Here is a 25,496-nt window from a genome sequence, read left to right as displayed (position 1 = left end):
AAATTCATTTTCATAGAGCTGATATGATGCTACGAAAGTATTCAAAATTTAAGAAATAAAATGATAGTTCAGCTAGTGTTCAAAATAGTAATAATGTACCTTTAAAGAGCTGGTACGATACCTGTATTAAAAGGTTAAAAGTATCAGAGCTGAAAAAAAACAGAACGGGGAAATGTGTAGGACTGTTTCTGAAACCCTTGGAAAATGTTGTAGAACTATAACATCTCTACTGCCTGTTGAAATAATGAGAATTTGAATTCAACGTGCTGTGAAAGGTAGGAGAGTCTTTAAAGTAGTAATAATTCACGTTTAAACAGCTGGTATATATGGGAAAACGCTGGATAAACACTTGGAATTCACCATGAATGAGCTTGAATCTCATGACAACAGAGATTCAAACTCTGAGAATCCACAATGATTCTCGCTGGTGTAATATTCAGCAATATGCTTGATAAACTAGGAATACATTAATAAAGAACCTTAACATCTTTAGCACTATTTTTTATCACTGGGAAATTGTGTTCAATGAGCTGAGGATTGAGTTGGATATTGGTTACATGTATAATTCAGTCTAAATGAGTTGGCGTTTTTGCAATAAAGTGGGTTAAACATTTATTTCATTTTCATAGACAGGACATAACAGGAAGAAAGTATCCAAAACTATTAGAAATCCCAATGATACTTAGGCTAATGATTAAAGTAGTAATTATGATTAAAGAGACGGAATGTATGGGAAAACACTGGATAAACACTTGGAATTCACCATGAATGACCTTGAATCACAGGACAACAGAGATTCAAACTCTGAGAATTCACAATGATTTACCTTGGAAATATTCAGCGATATGCTGGATAAACTAAGAATACATTAATAAAGAACCTTAACATCTGTAGGACAATGTTTAATCGCTGGGAAATCTTGTTCAAAGAGCTGAGGACTGAGTTGGATACTGGTTACATTTATAATTCAGTCTGAATGAGTTGGTGATTTTGGAATAAAGTGGTTTAAACACTTAATTCATTTTCGTAGAGCAGATATAACACGAGGAAAGAATTCAAAACTATTAGAAATCCCGGTGGTAGGCTAAAGATTAAAATAGTAACAATTGACGTTTAAAGAGCTGTTACATATGGAAAAACGCTGTTTAAATACTTGGAATTCACAATGATAGAGATTTAATCACTGGACAACACTGATTCACACTCTGAGAATTCACAATGAAACTAGGGAAATATTTAGGAATGTATTGAAACAGTAAGAATACATAGAGCCTTCATATGTGAAGATCACCTGGAAATCGTGTTCAAGGAGCTCAGAAGTCAGTGCCATACTGTTTACATTTATAATTCAGTCAAAATGAGTTGGCGTTTATGGAAGAAAGCCGGTGAAACACTTAAAAATTCATTTTCATAGAGCTGATATGATGCTACGAAAGTATTCAAAATTTAAGAAATAAAATGATAGTTCAGCTAGTGTTCAAAATAGTAATAATGTACCTTTAAAGAGCTGGTACGATACCTGTATTAAAAGGTTAAAAGTATCAGAGCTGAAGAAAAACAGAACGGGGAAATGTGTAGGACTGTTTCTGAAACCCTTGGAAAATGTTGTAGAACTGTAACATCTCTACTGCCTGTTGAAATACTGAGAATTTGAATTCAACGTGCTGTGAAAGGTAGGAGAGTCTTTAAAGTAGTAATAATTCACCTTTAAACAGCTGGTATATATGGGAAAACGCTGGATAAACACTTGGAATTCACCATGAATGAGCTTGAATCTCAGGACAACAGAGATTCAAACTCTGAGAATCCACAATGATTCTCGCTGGTGTAATATTCAGCAATATGCTTGATAAACTAGGAATACATTAATAAAGAACCTTAACATCTTTAGCACTATTTTTCATCACTGGGAAATTGTGTTCAATGAGCTGAGGATTGAGTTGGATATTGGTTACATGTATAATTCAGTCTAAATGAGTTGGCGTTTTTGCAATAAAGTGGGTTAAACATTTATTTCATTTTCATAGACAGGACATAACAGGAAGAAAGTATCCAAAACTATTAGAAATCCCAATGATACTTAGGCTAATGATTAAAGTAGTAATTATGATTAAAGAGACGGAATGTATGGGAAAACACTGGATAAACACTTGGAATTCACCATGAATGACCTTGAATCACAGAACAACACAGATTCAAACTCTGAGAATTCACAATGATTTACCTTGGAAATATTCAGCGATATGCTGGATAAACTAAGAATACATTAATAAAGAACCTTAACATCTGTAGGACAATGTTTAATCGCTGGGAAATCTTTTTCAAAGAGCTGAGGACTGAGTTGGATACTGGTTACATTTATAATTCAGTCTAAATGAGTTGGTGATTTTGGAATAAAGTGGTTTAAACACTTAATTCATTTTCGTAGAGTAGATATAACACGAGGAAAGAATTCAAAACTATTAGAAATCCCGGTGGTAGGCTGAAGATTAAAGTAGTAACAATTGACGTTTAAAGAGCTGTTACATATGGAAAAACGCTGTTTAAATACTTGGAATTCACAATGATAGAGATTTAATCACTGGACAACAGTGATTCACACTGAGAATTCACAATGAAACTAGGGAAATATTTAGGAATGTATTGAAACAGTAAGAATACATAGAGCCTTCATATGTGAAGATCACCTGGAAATCGTGTTCAAGGAGCTCAGAAGTCAGTGCCATACTGTTTACATTTATAATTCAGTCAAAATGAGTTGGTGTTTATGGACGAAAGCCGGTGAAACACTTAAAAATTCATTTTCATAGAGCTTATGTAACAGTATGAAAGTATTCAAAATTTAAGAAATCAAAATGATAGAGTTAGGCGTGTGTTCAAAGTAGTAATATTGTACCTTTAAAGAGCTGGTATGATACCTGTATTAAAAGGTTAACGTCTAAAACCTCAATAAAGTCAGACCGGGGAAATGTGAAAGAGTGTTTCTTAAACACATGGAATATGTTGTAGATCTATATCATCTCCACTGCATGTTGAAATTCTAATACTTTGTATTCAACGTGCTGTGAAAGGTAGGAGAGTCTTTAAAATAGCAATAATTCACATTTAAAGAGCTGGTATATATGGGAAAACGCTGGCTAAACACTTGGAATTCACAATGAATGAGCTGGAATGACAGGACAACAGAGATTCAAATTCTGAGAATGAACCATGATTCGCTGGTGAAATAATCAGCAATATGCTTGATAAACTGGGAATACATTAATAAAGAACCTTAACATCTGTAGGACAATGTTTAATCGCTGGGAAATCTTGTTCAAAGAGCTGAGGACTGAGTTGGATACTGGTTACATTTATAATTCAGTCTAAATGAGTTGGTGTTTTTGGAATAAAGTCGTTTAAACACTTAATTCATTTTCGTAGAGAGGATATAAAATGTGGAAGGAATTCAAAACTATTAGAAATCCCAGTGCTAGGCTAAAGATTAAAGAAGTAACAATTGTCGTTTAAAGAGCTGTTACATATGGAAAAACGCTGTTTAAATACTTGGAATTCACAATGATAGAGATTTAATCACTGGACAACACTGATTCACACTCTGAGAATTCACAATGAAACTAGGGAAATATTTAGGAATGTATTGAAACAGTAAGAATACATAGAGCCTTCATATGTGAAGATCACCTGGAAATCGTGTTCAAGGAGCTCAGAAGTCAGTGCCATACTGTTTACATTTATAATTCAGTCAAAATGAGTTGGCGTTTTTGGAAGAAAGCCGGTGAAACACTTAAAAATTCATTTTCATAGAGCTGATATGATGCTACGAAAGTATTCAAAATTTAAGAAATAAAATGATAGTTCAGCTAGTGATCAAAATAGTAATAATGTACCTTTAAAGAGCTGGTACGATACCTGTATTAAAAGGTTAAAAGTATCAGAGCTGAAAAAAAACAGAACGGGGAAATGTGTAGGACTGTTTCTGAAACCCTTGGAAAATGTTGTAGAACTATAACATCTCTACTGCCTGTTGAAATACTGAGAATTTGAATTCAACGTGCTGTGAAAGGTAGGAGAGTCTTTAAAGTAGTAATAATTCACGTTTAAACAGCTGGTATACATGGGAAAACGCTGGATAAACACTTGGAATTCACCATGAATGAGCTTGAATCACAGGACAACAGAGATTCAAACTCTGAGAATCCACAATGATTCTCGCTGGTGAAATATTCAGCAATATGCTTGATAAACTAGGAATACATTAATAAAGAACCTTAACATCTTTAGGACTATTTTTTATCACTGGGAAATTGTGTTCAATGAGCTGAGGATTGAGTTGGATAGTGGTTACATGTATAATTCAGTCTAAATGAGTTGGCGTTTTCGCAATAAAGTGGGTTAAACATTGATTTCATTTTCATAGAGAGGACATAACAGGAAGAAAGTATCCAAAACTATTAGAAATCCCAATGATACTTAGGCTAATGATTAAAGTAGTAATTACGATTAAAGAGACGGAATGTATGGGAAAACACTGGATAAACACTTGGAATTCACCATGAATGACCTTGAATCACAGGACAACAGAGATTCAAACTCTGAGAATTCACAATGATTTACCTTGGAAATATTCAGCGATATGCTGGATAAACTAAGAATACATTAATAAAGAACCTTAACATCTGTAGGACAATGTTTAATCGCTGGGAAATCTTGTTCAAAGAGCTGAGGACTGAGTTGGATACTGGTTACATTTATAATTCAGTCTGAATGAGTTGGTGATTTTGGAATAAAGTGGTTTAAACACTTAATTCATTTTCGTAGAGCAGATATAACACGAGGAAAGAATTCAAAACTATTAGAAATCCCGGTGGTAGGCTAAAGATTAAAATAGTAACAATTGACGTTTAAAGAGCTGTTACATATGGAAAAACGCTGTTTAAATACTTGGAATTCACAATGATAGAGATTTAATCACTGGACAACACTGATTCACACTCTGAGAATTCACAATGAAACTAGGGAAATATTTAGGAATGTATTGAAACAGTAAGAATACATAGAGCCTTCATATGTGAAGATCACCTGGAAATCGTGTTCAAGGAGCTCAGAAGTCAGTGCCATACTGTTTACATTTATAATTCAGTCAAAATGAGTTGGCGTTTATGGAAGAAAGCCGGTGAAACACTTAAAAATTCATTTTCATAGAGCTGATATGATGCTACGAAAGTATTCAAAATTTAAGAAATAAAATGATAGTTCAGCTAGTGTTCAAAATAGTAATAATGTACCTTTAAAGAGCTGGTACGATACCTGTATTAAAAGGTTAAAAGTATCAGAGCTGAAGAAAAACAGAACGGGGAAATGTGTAGGACTGTTTCTGAAACCCTTGGAAAATGTTGTAGAACTATAACATCTCTACTGCCTGTTGAAATACTGAGAATTTGAATTCAACGTGCTGTGAAAGGTAGGAGAGTCTTTAAAGTAGTAATAATTCACGTTTAAACAGCTGGTATATATGGGAAAACGCTGGATAAACACTTGGAATTCACCATGAATGAGCTTGAATCTCAGGACAACAGAGATTCAAACTCTGAGAATCCACAATGATTCTCGCTGGTGTAATATTCAGCAATATGCTTGATAAACTAGGAATACATTAATAAAGAACCTTAACATCTTTAGCACTATTTTTTATCACTGGGAAATGGTGTTCAATGAGCTGAGGATTGAGTTGGATATTGGTTACATGTATAATTCAGTCTAAATGAGTTGGCGTTTTTGCAATAAAGTGGGTTAAACATTTATTTCATTTTCATAGACAGGACATAACAGGAAGAAAGTATCCAAAACTATTAGAAATCCCAATGATACTTAGGCTAATGATTAAAGTAGTAATTATGATTAAAGAGACGGAATGTATGGGAAAACACTGGATAAACACTTGGAATTCACCATGAATGACCTTGAATCACAGAACAACAGAGATTCAAACTCTGAGAATTCACAATGATTTACCTTGGAAATATTCAGCGATATGCTGGATAAACTAAGAATACATTAATAAAGAACCTTAACATCTGTAGGACAATGTTTAATCGCTGGGAAATCTTGTTCAAAGAGCTGAGGACTGAGTTGGATACTGGTTACATTTATAATTCAGTCTAAATGAGTTGGTGATTTTGGAATAAAGTGGTTTAAACACTTAATTCATTTTCGTAGAGTAGATATAACACGAGGAAAGAATTCAAAACTATTAGAAATCCCGGTGGTAGGCTGAAGATTAAAGTAGTAACAATTGACGTTTAAAGAGCTGTTACATATGGAAAAACGCTGTTTAAATACTTGGAATTCACAATGATAGAGATTTAATCACTGGACAACAGTGATTCACACTGAGAATTCACAATGAAACTAGGGAAATATTTAGGAATGTATTGAAACAGTAAGAATACATAGAGCCTTCATATGTGAAGATCACCTGGAAATCGTGTTCAAGGAGCTCAGAAGTCAGTGCCATACTGTTTACATTTATAATTCAGTCAAAATGAGTTGGTGTTTATGGACGAAAGCCGGTGAAACACTTAAAAATTCATTTTCATAGAGCTTATGTAACAGTATGAAAGTATTCAAAATTTAAGAAATCAAAATGATATAGTTAGGCGTGTGTTCAAAGTAGTAATATTGTACCTTTAAAGAGCTGGTATGATACCTGTATTAAAAGGTTAACGTCTAAAACCTCAATAAAGTCAGACCGGGGAAATGTGAAAGAGTGTTTCTTAAACACATGGAATATGTTGTAGATCTATATCATCTCCACTGCATGTTGAAATTCTAATACTTTGTATTCAATGTGCTGTGAAAGGTAGCAGAGTCTTTAAAATAGCAATAATTCACATTTAAAGAGCTGGTATATATGGGAAAACGCTGGCTAAACACTTGGAATTCACAATGAATGAGCTGGAATGACAGGACAACAGAGATTCAAATTCTGAGAATGAACCATGATTCGCTGGTGAAATAATCAGCAATATGCTTGATAAACTGGGAATACATTAATAAAGAACCTTAACATCTGTAGGACAATGTTTAATCGCTGGGAAATCTTGTTCAAAGAGCTGAGGACTGAGTTGGATACTGGTTACATTTATAATTCAGTCTAAATGAGTTGGTGTTTTTGGAATAAAGTCGTTTAAACACTTAATTCATTTTCGTAGAGAGGATATAAAATGTGGAAGGAATTCAAAACTATTAGAAATCCCAGTGGTAGGCTAAAGATTAAAGAAGTAACAATTGTCGTTTAAAGAGCTGTTACATATGGAAAAACGCTGTTTAAATACTTGGAATTCACAATGATAGAGATTTAATCACTGGACAACACTGATTCACACTCTGAGAATTCACAATGAAACTAGGGAAATATTTAGGAATGTATTGAAACAGTAAGAATACATAGAGCCTTCATATGTGAAGATCACCTGGAAATCGTGTTCAAGGAGCTCAGAAGTCAGTGCCATACTGTTTACATTTATAATTCAGTCAAAATGAGTTGGCGTTTATGGAAGAAAGCCGGTGAAACACTTAAAAATTCATTTTCATAGAGCTGATATGATGCTACGAAAGTATTCAAAATTTAAGAAATAAAATGATAGTTCAGCTAGTGTTCAAAATAGTAATAATGTACCTTTAAAGAGCTGGTACGATACCTGTATTAAAAGGTTAAAAGTATCAGAGCTGAAGAAAAACAGAACGGGGAAATGTGTAGGACTGTTTCTGAAACCCTTGGAAAATGTTGTAGAACTATAACATCTCTACTGCCTGTTGAAATACTGAGAATTTGAATTCAACGTGCTGTGAAAGGTAGGAGAGTCTTTAAAGTAGTAATAATTCACGTTTAAACAGCTGGTATATATGGGAAAACGCTGGATAAACACTTGGAATTCACCATGAATGAGCTTGAATCTCAGGACAACAGAGATTCAAACTCTGAGAATCCACAATGATTCTCGCTGGTGTAATATTCAGCAATATGCTTGATAAACTAGGAATACATTAATAAAGAACCTTAACATCTTTAGCACTATTTTTTATCACTGGGAAATTGTGTTCAATGAGCTGAGGATTGAGTTGGATATTGGTTACATGTATAATTCAGTCTAAATGAGTTGGCGTTTTTGCAATAAAGTGGGTTAAACATTTATTTCATTTTCATAGACAGGACATAACAGGAAGAAAGTATCCAAAACTATTAGAAATCCCAATGATACTTAGGCTAATGATTAAAGTAGTAATTATGATTAAAGAGACGGAATGTATGGGAAAACACTGGATAAACACTTGGAATTCACCATGAATGACCTTGAATCACAGAACAACAGAGATTCAAACTCTGAGAATTCACAATGATTTACCTTGGAAATATTCAGCGATATGCTGGATAAACTAAGAATACATTAATAAAGAACCTTAACATCTGTAGGACAATGTTTAATCGCTGGGAAATCTTGTTCAAAGAGCTGAGGACTGAGTTGGATACTGGTTACATTTATAATTCAGTCTGAATGAGTTGGTGATTTTGGAATAAAGTGGTTTAAACACTTAATTCATTTTCGTAGAGCAGATATAACACGAGGAAAGAATTCAAAACTATTAGAAATCCCGGTGGTAGGCTAAAGATTAAAATAGTAACAATTGACGTTTAAAGAGCTGTTACATATGGAAAAACGCTGTTTAAATACTTGGAATTCACAATGATAGAGATTTAATCACTGGACAACACTGATTCACACTCTGAGAATTCACAATGAAACTAGGGAAATATTTAGGAATGTATTGAAACAGTAAGAATACATAGAGCCTTCATATGTGAAGATCACCTGGAAATCGTGTTCAAGGAGCTCAGAAGTCAGTGCCATACTGTTTACATTTATAATTCAGTCAAAATGAGTTGGCGTTTATGGAAGAAAGCCGGTGAAACACTTAAAAATTCATTTTCATAGAGCTGATATGATGCTACGAAAGTATTCAAAATTTAAGAAATAAAATGATAGTTCAGCTAGTGTTCAAAATAGTAATAATGTACCTTTAAAGAGCTGGTACGATACCTGTATTAAAAGGTTAAAAGTATCAGAGCTGAAAAAAAACAGAACGGGGAAATGTGTAGGACTGTTTCTGAAACCCTTGGAAAATGTTGTAGAACTATAACATCTCTACTGCCTGTTGAAATACTGAGAATTTGAATTCAACGTGCTGTGAAAGGTAGGAGAGTCTTTAAAGTAGTAATAATTCACGTTTAAACAGCTGGTATATATGGGAAAACGCTGGATAAACACTTGGAATTCACCATGAATGAGCTTGAATCTCAGGACAACAGAGATTCAAACTCTGAGAATCCACAATGATTCTCGCTGGTGTAATATTCAGCAATATGCTTGATAAACTAGGAATACATTAATAAAGAACCTTAACATCTTTAGCACTATTTTTTATCACTGGGAAATGGTGTTCAATGAGCTGAGGATTGAGTTGGATATTGGTTACATGTATAATTCAGTCTAAATGAGTTGGCGTTTTTGCAATAAAGTGGGTTAAACATTTATTTCATTTTCATAGACAGGACATAACAGGAAGAAAGTATCCAAAACTATTAGAAATCCCAATGATACTTAGGCTAATGATTAAAGTAGTAATTATGATTAAAGAGACGGAATGTATGGGAAAACACTGGATAAACACTTGGAATTCACCATGAATGACCTTGAATCACAGAACAACAGAGATTCAAACTCTGAGAATTCACAATGATTTACCTTGGAAATATTCAGCGATATGCTGGATAAACTAAGAATACATTAATAAAGAACCTTAACATCTGTAGGACAATGTTTAATCGCTGGGAAATCTTGTTCAAAGAGCTGAGGACTGAGTTGGATACTGGTTACATTTATAATTCAGTCTAAATGAGTTGGTGATTTTGGAATAAAGTGGTTTAAACACTTAATTCATTTTCGTAGAGTAGATATAACACGAGGAAAGAATTCAAAACTATTAGAAATCCCGGTGGTAGGCTGAAGATTAAAGTAGTAACAATTGACGTTTAAAGAGCTGTTACATATGGAAAAACGCTGTTTAAATACTTGGAATTCACAATGATAGAGATTTAATCACTGGACAACAGTGATTCACACTGAGAATTCACAATGAAACTAGGGAAATATTTAGGAATGTATTGAAACAGTAAGAATACATAGAGCCTTCATATGTGAAGATCACCTGGAAATCGTGTTCAAGGAGCTCAGAAGTCAGTGCCATACTGTTTACATTTATAATTCAGTCAAAATGAGTTGGTGTTTATGGACGAAAGCCGGTGAAACACTTAAAAATTCATTTTCATAGAGCTTATGTAACAGTATGAAAGTATTCAAAATTTAAGAAATCAAAATGATATAGTTAGGCGTGTGTTCAAAGTAGTAATATTGTACCTTTAAAGAGCTGGTATGATACCTGTATTAAAAGGTTAACGTCTAAAACCTCAATAAAGTCAGACCGGGGAAATGTGAAAGAGTGTTTCTTAAACACATGGAATATGTTGTAGATCTATATCATCTCCACTGCATGTTGAAATTCTAATACTTTGTATTCAATGTGCTGTGAAAGGTAGCAGAGTCTTTAAAATAGCAATAATTCACATTTAAAGAGCTGGTATATATGGGAAAACGCTGGCTAAACACTTGGAATTCACAATGAATGAGCTGGAATGACAGGACAACAGAGATTCAAATTCTGAGAATGAACCATGATTCGCTGGTGAAATAATCAGCAATATGCTTGATAAACTGGGAATACATTAATAAAGAACCTTAACATCTGTAGGACAATGTTTAATCGCTGGGAAATCTTGTTCAAAGAGCTGAGGACTGAGTTGGATACTGGTTACATTTATAATTCAGTCTAAATGAGTTGGTGTTTTTGGAATAAAGTCGTTTAAACACTTAATTCATTTTCGTAGAGAGGATATAAAATGTGGAAGGAATTCAAAACTATTAGAAATCCCAGTGGTAGGCTAAAGATTAAAGAAGTAACAATTGTCGTTTAAAGAGCTGTTACATATGGAAAAACGCTGTTTAAATACTTGGAATTCACAATGATAGAGATTTAATCACTGGACAACACTGATTCACACTCTGAGAATTCACAATGAAACTAGGGAAATATTTAGGAATGTATTGAAACAGTAAGAATACATAGAGCCTTCATATGTGAAGATCACCTGGAAATCGTGTTCAAGGAGCTCAGAAGTCAGTGCCATACTGTTTACATTTATAATTCAGTCAAAATGAGTTGGCGTTTATGGAAGAAAGCCGGTGAAACACTTAAAAATTCATTTTCATAGAGCTGATATGATGCTACGAAAGTATTCAAAATTTAAGAAATAAAATGATAGTTCAGCTAGTGTTCAAAATAGTAATAATGTACCTTTAAAGAGCTGGTACGATACCTGTATTAAAAGGTTAAAAGTATCAGAGCTGAAGAAAAACAGAACGGGGAAATGTGTAGGACTGTTTCTGAAACCCTTGGAAAATGTTGTAGAACTATAACATCTCTACTGCCTGTTGAAATACTGAGAATTTGAATTCAACGTGCTGTGAAAGGTAGGAGAGTCTTTAAAGTAGTAATAATTCACGTTTAAACAGCTGGTATATATGGGAAAACGCTGGATAAACACTTGGAATTCACCATGAATGAGCTTGAATCTCAGGACAACAGAGATTCAAACTCTGAGAATCCACAATGATTCTCGCTGGTGTAATATTCAGCAATATGCTTGATAAACTAGGAATACATTAATAAAGAACCTTAACATCTTTAGCACTATTTTTTATCACTGGGAAATTGTGTTCAATGAGCTGAGGATTGAGTTGGATATTGGTTACATGTATAATTCAGTCTAAATGAGTTGGCGTTTTTGCAATAAAGTGGGTTAAACATTTATTTCATTTTCATAGACAGGACATAACAGGAAGAAAGTATCCAAAACTATTAGAAATCCCAATGATACTTAGGCTAATGATTAAAGTAGTAATTATGATTAAAGAGACGGAATGTATGGGAAAACACTGGATAAACACTTGGAATTCACCATGAATGACCTTGAATCACAGAACAACAGAGATTCAAACTCTGAGAATTCACAATGATTTACCTTGGAAATATTCAGCGATATGCTGGATAAACTAAGAATACATTAATAAAGAACCTTAACATCTGTAGGACAATGTTTAATCGCTGGGAAATCTTGTTCAAAGAGCTGAGGACTGAGTTGGATACTGGTTACATTTATAATTCAGTCTGAATGAGTTGGTGATTTTGGAATAAAGTGGTTTAAACACTTAATTCATTTTCGTAGAGCAGATATAACACGAGGAAAGAATTCAAAACTATTAGAAATCCCGGTGGTAGGCTAAAGATTAAAATAGTAACAATTGACGTTTAAAGAGCTGTTACATATGGAAAAACGCTGTTTAAATACTTGGAATTCACAATGATAGAGATTTAATCACTGGACAACACTGATTCACACTCTGAGAATTCACAATGAAACTAGGGAAATATTTAGGAATGTATTGAAACAGTAAGAATACATAGAGCCTTCATATGTGAAGATCACCTGGAAATCGTGTTCAAGGAGCTCAGAAGTCAGTGCCATACTGTTTACATTTATAATTCAGTCAAAATGAGTTGGCGTTTATGGAAGAAAGCCGGTGAAACACTTAAAAATTCATTTTCATAGAGCTGATATGATGCTACGAAAGTATTCAAAATTTAAGAAATAAAATGATAGTTCAGCTAGTGTTCAAAATAGTAATAATGTACCTTTAAAGAGCTGGTACGATACCTGTATTAAAAGGTTAAAAGTATCAGAGCTGAAAAAAAACAGAACGGGGAAATGTGTAGGACTGTTTCTGAAACCCTTGGAAAATGTTGTAGAACTATAACATCTCTACTGCCTGTTGAAATACTGAGAATTTGAATTCAACGTGCTGTGAAAGGTAGGAGAGTCTTTAAAGTAGTAATAATTCACGTTTAAACAGCTGGTATATATGGGAAAACGCTGGATAAACACTTGGAATTCACCATGAATGAGCTTGAATCTCAGGACAACAGAGATTCAAACTATGAGAATCCACAATGATTCTCGCTGGTGTAATATTCAGCAATATGCTTGATAAACTAGGAATACATTAATAAAGAACCTTAACATCTTTAGCACTATTTTTTATCACTGGGAAATTGTGTTCAATGAGCTGAGGATTGAGTTGGATATTGGTTACATGTATAATTCAGTCTAAATGAGTTGGCGTTTTTGCAATAAAGTGGGTTAAACATTTATTTCATTTTCATAGACAGGACATAACAGGAAGAAAGTATCCAAAACTATTAGAAATCCCAATGATACTTAGGCTAATGATTAAAGTAGTAATTATGATTAAAGAGACGGAATGTATGGGAAAACACTGGATAAACACTTGGAATTCACCATGAATGACCTTGAATCACAGAACAACAGAGATTCAAACTCTGAGAATTCACAATGATTTACCTTGGAAATATTCAGCGATATGCTGGATAAACTAAGAATACATTAATAAAGAACCTTAACATCTGTAGGACAATGTTTAATCGCTGGGAAATCTTGTTCAAAGAGCTGAGGACTGATTTGGATACTGGTTACATTTATAATTCAGTCTAAATGAGTTGGTGATTTTGGAATAAAGTGGTTTAAACACTTAATTCATTTTCGTAGAGTAGATATAACACGAGGAAAGAATTCAAAACTATTAGAAATCCCGGTGGTAGGCTGAAGATTAAAGTAGTAACAATTGACGTTTAAAGAGCTGTTACATATGGAAAAACGCTGTTTAAATACTTGGAATTCACAATGATAGAGATTTAATCACTGGACAACAGTGATTCACACTGAGAATTCACAATGAAACTAGGGAAATATTTAGGAATGTATTGAAACAGTAAGAATACATAGAGCCTTCATATGTGAAGATCACCTGGAAATCGTGTTCAAGGAGCTCAGAAGTCAGTGCCATACTGTTTACATTTATAATTCAGTCAAAATGAGTTGGTGTTTATGGACGAAAGCCGGTGAAACACTTAAAAATTCATTTTCATAGAGCTTATGTAACAGTATGAAAGTATTCAAAATTTAAGAAATCAAAATGATATAGTTAGGCGTGTGTTCAAAGTAGTAATATTGTACCTTTAAAGAGCTGGTATGATACCTGTATTAAAAGGTTAACGTCTAAAACCTCAATAAAGTCAGACCGGGGAAATGTGAAAGAGTGTTTCTTAAACACATGGAATATGTTGTAGATCTATATCATCTCCACTGCATGTTGAAATTCTAATACTTTGTATTCAATGTGCTGTGAAAGGTAGGAGAGTCTTTAAAATAGCAATAATTCACATTTAAAGAGCTGGTATATATGGGAAAACGCTGGCTAAACACTTGGAATTCACAATGAATGAGCTGGAATGACAGGACAACAGAGATTCAAATTCTGAGAATGAACCATGATTCGCTGGTGAAATAATCAGCAATATGCTTGATAAACTGGGAATACATTAATAAAGAACCTTAACATCTGTAGGACAATGTTTAATCGCTGGGAAATCTTGTTCAAAGAGCTGAGGACTGAGTTGGATACTGGTTACATTTATAATTCAGTCTAAATGAGTTGGTGTTTTTGGAATAAAGTCGTTTAAACACTTAATTCATTTTCGTAGAGAGGATATAAAATGAGGAAGGAATTCAAAACTATTAGAAATCCCGGTGGTAGGCTAAAGATTAAAGAAGTAACAATTGTCGTTTAAAGAGCTGTTACATATGGAAAAACGCTGTTTAAATACTTGGAATTCACAATGATAGAGATTTAATCACTGGACAACACTGATTCACACTCTGAGAATTCACAATGAAACTAGGGAAATATTTAGGAATGTATTGAAACAGTAAGAATACATAGAGCCTTCATATGTGAAGATCACCTGGAAATCGTGTTCAAGGAGCTCAGAAGTCAGTGCCATACTGTTTACATTTATAATTCAGTCAAAATGAGTTGGCGTTTTTGGAAGAAAGCCGGTGAAACACTTAAAAATTCATTTTCATAGAGCTGATATGACGCTACGAAAGTATTCAAAATTCTAAGAAATAAAATGATAGTTCAGCTAGTGTTCAAAATAGTAATAATGTACCTTTAAAGAGCTGGTACGATACCTGTATTAAAAGGTTAAAAGTATCAGAGCTGAAAAAAAACAGAACGGGGAAATGTGTAGGACTGTTTCTGAAACCCTTGGAAAATGTTGTAGAACTATAACATCTCTACTGCCTGTTGAAATACTGAGAATTTGAATTCAACGTGCTGTGAAAGGTAGGAGAGTCTTTAAAGTAGTAATAATTCACGTTTAAACAGCTGGTATACATGGGAAAACGCTGGATAAACACTTGGAATTCACCATGAATGAGCTTGAATCACAGGACAACAGAGATTCAAACTCTGAGAATCCACAATGATTCTCGCTGGTGAAATATTCAGCAATATGCTTGATAAACTAGGAATACATTAATAAAGAACCTTAACATCTTTAGGACTATTTTTTATCACTGGGAAATTGTGTTCAATGAGCTGAGGATTGAGTTGGATATTGGTTACATGTATAATTCAGTCTAAATGAGTTGGCGTTTTTGCAATAAAGTGGGTTAAACATTTATTTCATTTTCATAGAGAGGACATAACAGGAAGAAAGTATCCAAAACTATTAGAAATCCCAATGATACTTAGGCTAATGATTAAAGTAGTAATTACGATTAAAGAGACGGAATGTATGGGAAAACACTGGATAAACACTTGGAATTCACCATGAATGACCTTGAATCACAGGACAACAGAGATTCAAACTCTGAGAATTCACAATGATTTACCTTGGAAATATTCAGCGATATGCTGGATAAACTAAGAATACATTAATAAAGAACCTTAACATCTGTAGGACAATGTTTAATCGCTGGGAAATCTTGTTCAAAGAGCTGAGGACTGAGTTGGATACTGGTTACATTTATAATTCAGTCTGAATGAGTTGGTGATTTTGGAATAAAGAGGTTTAAACACTTAATTCATTTTCGTAGAGCAGATATAACACGAGGAAAGAATTCAAAACTATTAGAAATCCCGGTGGTAGGCTAAAGATTAAAATAGTAACAATTGACGTGTAAAGAGCTGTTACATATGGAAAAACGCTGTTTAAATACTTGGAATTCACAATGATAGAGATTTAATCACTGGACAACACTGATTCACACTCTGAGAATTCACAATGAAACTAGGGAAATATTTAGGAATGTATTGAAACAGTAAGAATACATAGAGCCTTCATATGTGAAGATCACCTGGAAATCGTGTTCAAGGAGCTCAGAAGTCAGTGCCATACTGTTTACATTTATAATTCAGTCAAAATGAGTTGGCGTTTTTGCAATAAAGTGGGTTAAACATTGATTTCATTTTCATAGAGAGGACATAACAGGAAGAAAGTATCCAAAACTATTAGAAATCCCAATGATACTTAGGCTAATGATTAAAGTAGTAATTATGATTAAAGAGACGGAATGTATGGGAAAACACTGGATAAACACTTGGAATTCACCATGAATGACCTTGAATCACAGGACAACAGAGATTCAAACTCTGAGAATTCACAATGATTTACCTTGGAAATATTCAGCGATATGCTGGATAAACTAAGAATACATTAATAAAGAACCTTAACATCTGTAGGACAATGTTTAATCGCTGGGAAATCTTGTTCAAAGAGCTGAGGACTGAGTTGGATACTGGTTACATTTATAATTCAGTCTGAATGAGTTGGTGATTTTGGAATAAAGTGGTTTAAACACTTAATTCATTTTCGTAGAGCAGATATAACACGAGGAAAGAATTCAAAACTATTAGAAATCCCGGTGGTAGGCTAAAGATTAAAGTAGTAACAATTGTCGTGTAAAGAGCTGTTACATATGGAAAAACGCTGTTTAAATACTTAGAATTCACAATGATAGAGATTTAATCACTGGACAACACTGATTCACACTCTGAGAATTCACAATGAAACTAGGGAAATATTTAGGAATGTATTGAAACAGTAAGAATACATAGAGCCTTCATATGTGAAGATCACCTGGAAATCGTGTTCAAGGAGCTCAGAAGTCAGTGCCATACTGTTTACATTTATAATTCAGTCAAAATGAGTTGGCGTTTTTGCAATAAAGTGGGTTAAACATTGATTTCATTTTCATAGAGAGGACATAACAGGAAGAAAGTATCCAAAACTATTAGAAATCCCAATGATACTTAGGCTAATGATTAAAGTAGTAATTATGATTAAAGAGACGGAATGTATGGGAAAACACTGGATAAACACTTGGAATTCACCATGAATGACCTTGAATCACAGGACAACAGAGATTCAAACTCTGAGAATTCACAATGATTTACCTTGGAAATATTCAGCGATATGCTGGATAAACTAAGAATACATTAATAAAGAACCTTAACATCTGTAGGACAATGTTTAATCGCTGGGAAATCTTGTTCAAAGAGCTGAGGACTGAGTTGGATACTGGTTACATTTATAATTCAGTCTGAATGAGTTGGTGATTTTGGAATAAAGTGGTTTAAACACTTAATTCATTTTCGTAGAGCAGATATAACACGAGGAAAGAATTCAAAACTATTAGAAATCCCGGTGGTAGGCTAAAGATTAAAGTAGTAACAATTGTCGTTTAAAGAGCTGTTACATATGGAAAAACGCTGTTTAAATACTTGGAATTCACAATGATAGAGATTTAATCACTGGACAACACTGATTCACACTCTGAGAATTCACAATGAAACTAGGGAAATATTTAGGAATGTATTGAAACAGTAAGAATACATAGAGCCTTCATATGTGAAGATCACCTGGAAATCGTGTTCAAGGAGCTCAGAAGTCAGTGCCATACTGTTTACATTTATAATTCAGTCAAAATGAGTTGGTGTTTATGGACGAAAGCCGGTGAAACACTTAAAAATTCATTTTCATAGAGCTTATGTAACAGTATGAAAGTATTCAAAATTTAAGAAATCAAAATGATAGAGTTAGGCGTGTGTTCAAAGTAGTAATATTGTACCTTTAAAGAGCTGGTATGATACCTGTATTAAAAGGTTAACGTCTAAAACCTCAATAAAGTCAGACCGGGGAAATGTGAAAGAGTGTTTCTTAAACACATGGAATATGTTGTAGATCTATATCATCTCCACTGCATGTTGAAATTCTAATACTTTGTATTCAATGTGCTGTGAAAGGTAGGAGAGTCTTTAAAATAGCAATAATTCACATTTAAAGAGCTGGTATATATGGGAAAACGCTGGCTAAACACTTGGAATTCACAATGAATGAGCTGGAATGACAGGACAACAGAGATTCAAACTCTGAGAATGAACCATGATTCGCTGGTGAAATAATCAGCAATATGCTTGATAAACTGGGAATACATTAATAAAGAACCTTAACATCTGTAGGACAATGTTTAATCGCTGGGAAATCTTGTTCAAAGAGCTGAGGACTGAGTTGGATACTGGTTACATTTATAATTCAGTCTAAATGAGTTGGTGTTTTTGGAATAAAGTCGTTTAAACACTTAATTCATTTTCGTAGAGAGGATATAAAATGAGGAAGGAATTCAAAACTATTAGAAATCCCGGTGGTAGGCTAAAGATTAAAGAAGTAACAATTGTCGTTTAAAGAGCTGTTACATATGGAAAAACGCTGTTTAAATATTTGGAATTCACAATGATAGAGATTTAATCACTGGAAAACAGTGATTCACACTCTGAGAATTCACAATGAAACTAGGGAAATATTTAGGAATGTATTGAAACAGTAAGAATACATAGAGCCTTCATATGTGAAGATCACCTGGAAATCGTGTTCAAGGAGCTCAGAAGTCAGTGCCATACTGTTTACATTTATAATTCAGTCAAAATGAGTTGGCGTTTTTGGAAGAAAGCCGGTGAAACACTTAAAAATTCATTTTCATAGAGCTGATATGACGCTACGAAAGTATTCAAAATTCTAAGAAATAAAATGATAGTTCAGCTAGTGATCAAAATAGTAATAATGTACCTTTAAAGAGCTGGTACGATACCTGTATTAAAAGGTTAAAAGTATCAGAGCTGAAAAAAAACAGAACGGGGAAATGTGTAGGACTGTTTCTGAAACCCTTGGAAAATGTTGTAGAACTATAACATCTCTACTGCCTGTTGAAATACTGAGAATTTGAATTCAACGTGCTGTGAAAGGTAGGAGAGTCTTTAAAGTAGTAATAATTCACGTTTAAACAGCTGGTATATATGGGAAAACGCTGGATAAACACTTGGAATTCACCATGAATGAGCTTGAATCTCAGGACAACAGAGATTCAAACTATGAGAATCCACAATGATTCTCGCTGGTGTAATATTCAGCAATATGCTTGATAAACTAGGAATACATTAATAAAGAACCTTAACATCTTTAGCACTATTTTTTATCACTGGGAAATTGTGTTCAATGAGCTGAGGATTGAGTTGGATATTGGTTACATGTATAATTCAGTCTAAATGAGTTGGCGTTTTTGCAATAAAGTGGGTTAAACATTTATTTCATTTTCATAGACAGGACATATCAGGAAGAAAGTATCCAAAACTATTAGAAATCCCAATGATACTTAGGCTAATGATTAAAGTAGTAATTATGATTAAAGAGACGGAATGTATGGGAAAACACTGGATAAACACTTGGAATTCACCATTAATGACCTTGAATCACAGAACAACAGAGATTCAAACTCTGAGAATTCACAATGATTTACCTTGGAAATATTCAGCGATATGCTGGATAAACTAAGAATACATTAATAAAGAACCTTAACATCTGTAGGACAATGTTTAATCGCTGGGAAATCTTGTTCAAAGAGCTGAGGACTGAGTTGGATACTGGTTACATTTATAATTCAGTCTAAATGAGTTGGTGATTTTGGAATAAAGTGGTTTAAACACTTAATTCATTTTCGTAGAGTAGATATAACACGAGGAAAGAATTCAAAACTATTAGAAATCCCGGTGGTAGGCTGAAGATTAAAGTAGTAACAATTGACGTTTAAAGAGCTGTTACATATGGAAAAACGCTGTTTAAATACTTGGAATTCACAATGATAGAGATTTAATCACTGGACAACAGTGATTCACACTGAGAATTCACAATGAAACTAGGGAAATATTTAGGAATGTATTGAAACAGTAAGAATACATAGAGCCTTCATATGTGAAGATCACCTGGAAATCATGTTCAAGGAGCTCAGAAGTCAGTGCCATACTGTTTACATTTATAATTCAGTCAAAATGAGTTGGTGTTTATGGACGAAAGCCGGTGAAACACTTAAAAATTCATTTTCATAGAGCTTATGTAACAGTATGAAAGTATTCAAAATTTAAGAAATCAAAATGATAGAGTTAGGCGTGTGTTCAAAGTAGTAATATTGTACCTTTAAAGAGCTGGTATGATACCTGTATTAAAAGGTTAACGTCTAAAACCTCAATAAAGTCAGACCGGGGAAATGTGAAAGAGTGTTTCTTAAACACATGGAATATGTTGTAGATCTATATCATCTCCACTGCATGTTGAAATTCTAATACTTTGTATTCAATGTGCTGTGAAAGGTAGGAGAGTCTTTAAAATAGCAATAATTCACATTTAAAGAGCTGGTATATATGGGAAAACGCTGGCTAAACACTTGGAATTCACAATGAATGAGCTGGAATGACAGGACAACAGAGATTCAAACTCTGAGAAAGAACCATGATTCGCTGGTGAAATAATCAGCAATATGCTTGATAAACTGGGAATACATTAATAAAGAACCTTAACATCTGTAGGACAATGTTTAATCGCTGGGAAATCTTGTTCAAAGAGCTGAGGACTGAGTTGGATACTGGTTACATTTATAATTCAGTCTAAATGAGTTGGTGTTTTTGGAATAAAGTCGTTTAAACACTTAATTCATTTTCGTAGAGAGGATATAAAATGAGGAAGGAATTCAAAACTATTAGAAATCCCGGTGGTAGGCTAAAGATTAAAGAAGTAACAATTGTCGTTTAAAGAGCTGTTACATATGGAAAAACGCTGTTTAAATACTTGGAATTCACAATGATAGAGATTTAATCACTGGACAACAGTGATTCACACTCTGAGAATTCACAATGAAACTAGGGAAATATTTAGGAATGTATTGAAACAGTAAGAATACATAGAGCCTTCATATGTGAAGATCACCTGGAAATCGTGTTCAAGGAGCTCAGAAGTCAGTGCCATACTGTTTACATTTATAATTCAGTCAAAATGAGTTGGCGTTTTTGGAAGAAAGCCGGTGAAACACTTAAAAATTCATTTTCATAGAGCTGATATGACGCTACGAAAGTATTCAAAATTCTAAGAAATAAAATGATAGTTCAGCTAGTGTTCAAAATAGTAATAATGTACCTTTAAAGAGCTGGTACGATACCTGTATTAAAAGGTTAAAAGTATCAGAGCTGAAAAAAAACAGAACGGGGAAATGTGTAGGACTGTTTCTGAAACCCTTGGAAAATGTTGTAGAACTATAACATCTCTACTGCCTGTTGAAATACTGAGAATTTGAATTCAACGTGCTGTGAAAGGTAGGAGAGTCTTTAAAGTAGTAATAATTCACGTTTAAACAGCTGGTATACATGGGAAAACGCTGGATAAACACTTGGAATTCACCATGATTGAGCTTGAATCACAGGACAACAGAGATTCAAACTCTGAGAATCCACAATGATTCTCGCTGGTGAAATATTCAGCAATATGCTTGATAAACTAGGAATACATTAATAAAGAACCTTAACATCTTTAGGACTATTTTTTATCACTGGGAAATTGTGTTCAATGAGCTGAGGATTGAGTTGGATATTGGTTACATGTATAATTCAGTCTAAATGAGTTGGCGTTTTCGCAATAAAGTGGGTTAAACATTTATTTCATTTTCATAGAGAGGACATAACAGGAAGAAAGTATCCAAAACTATTAGAAATCCCAATGATACTTAGGCTAATGATTAAAGTAGTAATTACGATTAAAGAGACGGAATGTATGGGAAAACACTGGATAAACACTTGGAATTCACCATGAATGACCTTGAATCACAGGACAACAGAGATTCAAACTCTGAGAATTCACAATGATTTACCTTGGAAATATTCAGCGATATGCTGGATAAACTAAGAATACATTAATAAAGAACCTTAACATCTGTAGGACAATGTTTAATCGCTGGGAAATCTTGTTCAAAGAGCTGAGGACTGAGTTGGATACTGGTTACATTTATAATTCAGTCTGAATGAGTTGGTGATTTTGGAATAAAGTGGTTTAAACACTTAATTCATTTTCGTAGAGCAGATATAACACGAGGAAAGAATTCAAAACTATTAGAAATCCCGGTGGTAGGCTAAAGATTAAAATAGTAACAATTGACGTGTAAAGAGCTGTTACATATGGAAAAACGCTGTTTAAATACTTGGAATTCACAATGATAGAGATTTAATCACTGGACAACACTGATTCACACTCTGAGAATTCACAATGAAACTAGGGAAATATTTAGGAATGTATTGAAACAGTAAGAATACATAGAGCCTTCATATGTGAAGATCACCTGGAAATCGTGTTCAAGGAGCTCAGAAGTCAGTGCCATACTGTTTACATTTATAATTCAGTCAAAATGAGTTGGCGTTTTTGCAATAAAGTGGGTTAAACATTGATTTCATTTTCATAGAGAGGACATAACAGGAAGAAAGTATCCAAAACTATTAGAAATCCCAATGATACTTAGGCTAATGATTAAAGTAGTAATTATGATTAAAGAGACGGAATGTATGGGAAAACACTGGATAAACACTTGGAATTCACCATGAATGACCTTGAATCACAGGACAACAGAGATTCAAACTCTGAGAATTCACAATGATTTACCTTGGAAATATTCAGCGATATGCTGGATAAACTAAGAATACATTAATAAAGAACCTTAACATCTGTAGGACAATGTTTAATCGCTGGGAAATCTTGTTCAAAGAGCTGAGGACTGAGTTGGATACTGGTTACATTTATAATTCAGTCTGAATGAGTTGGTGATTTTGGAATAAAGTGGTTTAAACACTTAATTCATTTTCGTAGAGCAGATATAACACGAGGAAAGAATTCAAAACTATTAGAAATCCCGGTGGTAGGCTAAAGATTAAAGTAGTAACAATTGTCGTGTAAAGAGCTGTTACATATGGAAAAACGCTGTTTAAATACTTAGAATTCACAATGATAGAGATTTAATCACTGGACAACACTGATTCACACTCTGAGAATTCACAATGAAACTAGGGAAATATTTAGGAATGTATTGAAACAGTAAGAATACATAGAGCCTTCATATGTGAAGATCACCTGGAAATCGTGTTCAAGGAGCTCAGAAGTCAGTGCCATACTGTTTACATTTATAATTCAGTCAAAATGAGTTGGCGTTTTTGCAATAAAGTGGGTTAAACATTGATTTCATTTTCATAGAGAGGACATAACAGGAAGAAAGTATCCAAAACTATTAGAAATCCCAATGATACTTAGGCTAATGATTAAAGTAGTAATTATGATTAAAGAGACGGAATGTATGGGAAAACACTGGATAAACACTTGGAATTCACCATGAATGACCTTGAATCACAGGACAACAGAGATTCAAACTCTGAGAATTCACAATGATTTACCTTGGAAATATTCAGCGATATGCTGGATAAACTAAGAATACATTAATAAAGAACCTTAACATCTGTAGGACAATGTTTAATCGCTGGGAAATCTTGTTCAAAGAGCTGAGGACTGAGTTGGATACTGGTTACATTTATAATTCAGTCTGAATGAGTTGGTGATTTTGGAATAAAGTGGTTTAAACACTTAATTCATTTTCGTAGAGCAGATATAACACGAGGAAAGAATTCAAAACTATTAGAAATCCCGGTGGTAGGCTAAAGATTAAAGTAGTAACAATTGTCGTTTAAAGAGCTGTTACATATGGGAAAACGCTGTTTAAATACTTGGAATTCACAATGATAGAGATTTAATCACTGGACAACACTGATTCACACTCTGAGAATTCACAATGAAACTAGGGAAATATTTAGGAATGTATTGAAACAGTAAGAATACATAGAGCCTTCATATGTGAAGATCACCTGGAAATCGTGTTCAAGGAGCTCAGAAGTCAGTGCCATACTGTTTACATTTATAATTCAGTCAAAATGAGTTGGTGTTTATGGACGAAAGCCGGTGAAACACTTAAAAATTCATTTTCATAGAGCTTATGTAACAGTATGAAAGTATTCAAAATTTAAGAAATCAAAATGATAGAGTTAGGCGTGTGTTCAAAGTAGTAATATTGTACCTTTAAAGAGCTGGTATGATACCTGTATTAAAAGGTTAACGTCTAAAACCTCAATAAAGTCAGACCGGGGAAATGTGAAAGAGTGTTTCTTAAACACATGGAATATGTTGTAGATCTATATCATCTCCACTGCATGTTGAAATTCTAATACTTTGTATTCAATGTGCTGTGAAAGGTAGGAGAGTCTTTAAAATAGCAATAATTCACATTTAAAGAGCTGGTATATATGGGAAAACGCTGGCTAAACACTTGGAATTCACAATGAATGAGCTGGAATGACAGGACAACAGAGATTCAAACTCTGAGAATGAACCATGATTCGCTGGTGAAATAATCAGCAATATGCTTGATAAACTGGGAATACATTAATAAAGAACCTTAACATCTGTAGGACAATGTTTAATCGCTGGGAAATCTTGTTCAAAGAGCTGAGGACTGAGTTGGATACTGGTTACATTTATAATTCAGTCTAAATGAGTTGGTGTTTTTGGAATAAAGTCGTTTAAACACTTAATTCATTTTCGTAGAGAGGATATAAAATGAGGAAGGAATTCAAAACTATTAGAAATCCCGGTGGTAGGCTAAAGATTAAAGAAGTAACAATTGTCGTTTAAAGAGCTGTTACATATGGAAAAACGCTGTTTAAATATTTGGAATTCACAATGATAGAGATTTAATCACTGGAAAACAGTGATTCACACTCTGAGAATTCACAATGAAACTAGGGAAATATTTAGGAATGTATTGAAACAGTAAGAATACATAGAGCCTTCATATGTAAAGATCACCTGGAAATCGTGTTCAAGGAGCTCAGAAGTCAGTGCCATACTGTTTACATTTATAATTCAGTCAAAATGAGTTGGCGTTTTTGGAAGAAAGCCGGTGAAACACTTAAAAATTCATTTTCATAGAG

Source organism: Plecotus auritus (genome assembly GCF_963455305.1).
Source record: "Plecotus auritus genome assembly, chromosome: 8".
NCBI lineage: Eukaryota > Metazoa > Chordata > Mammalia > Chiroptera > Vespertilionidae > Plecotus > Plecotus auritus.
Note: the sequence above shows the minus strand (reverse complement) of the source record.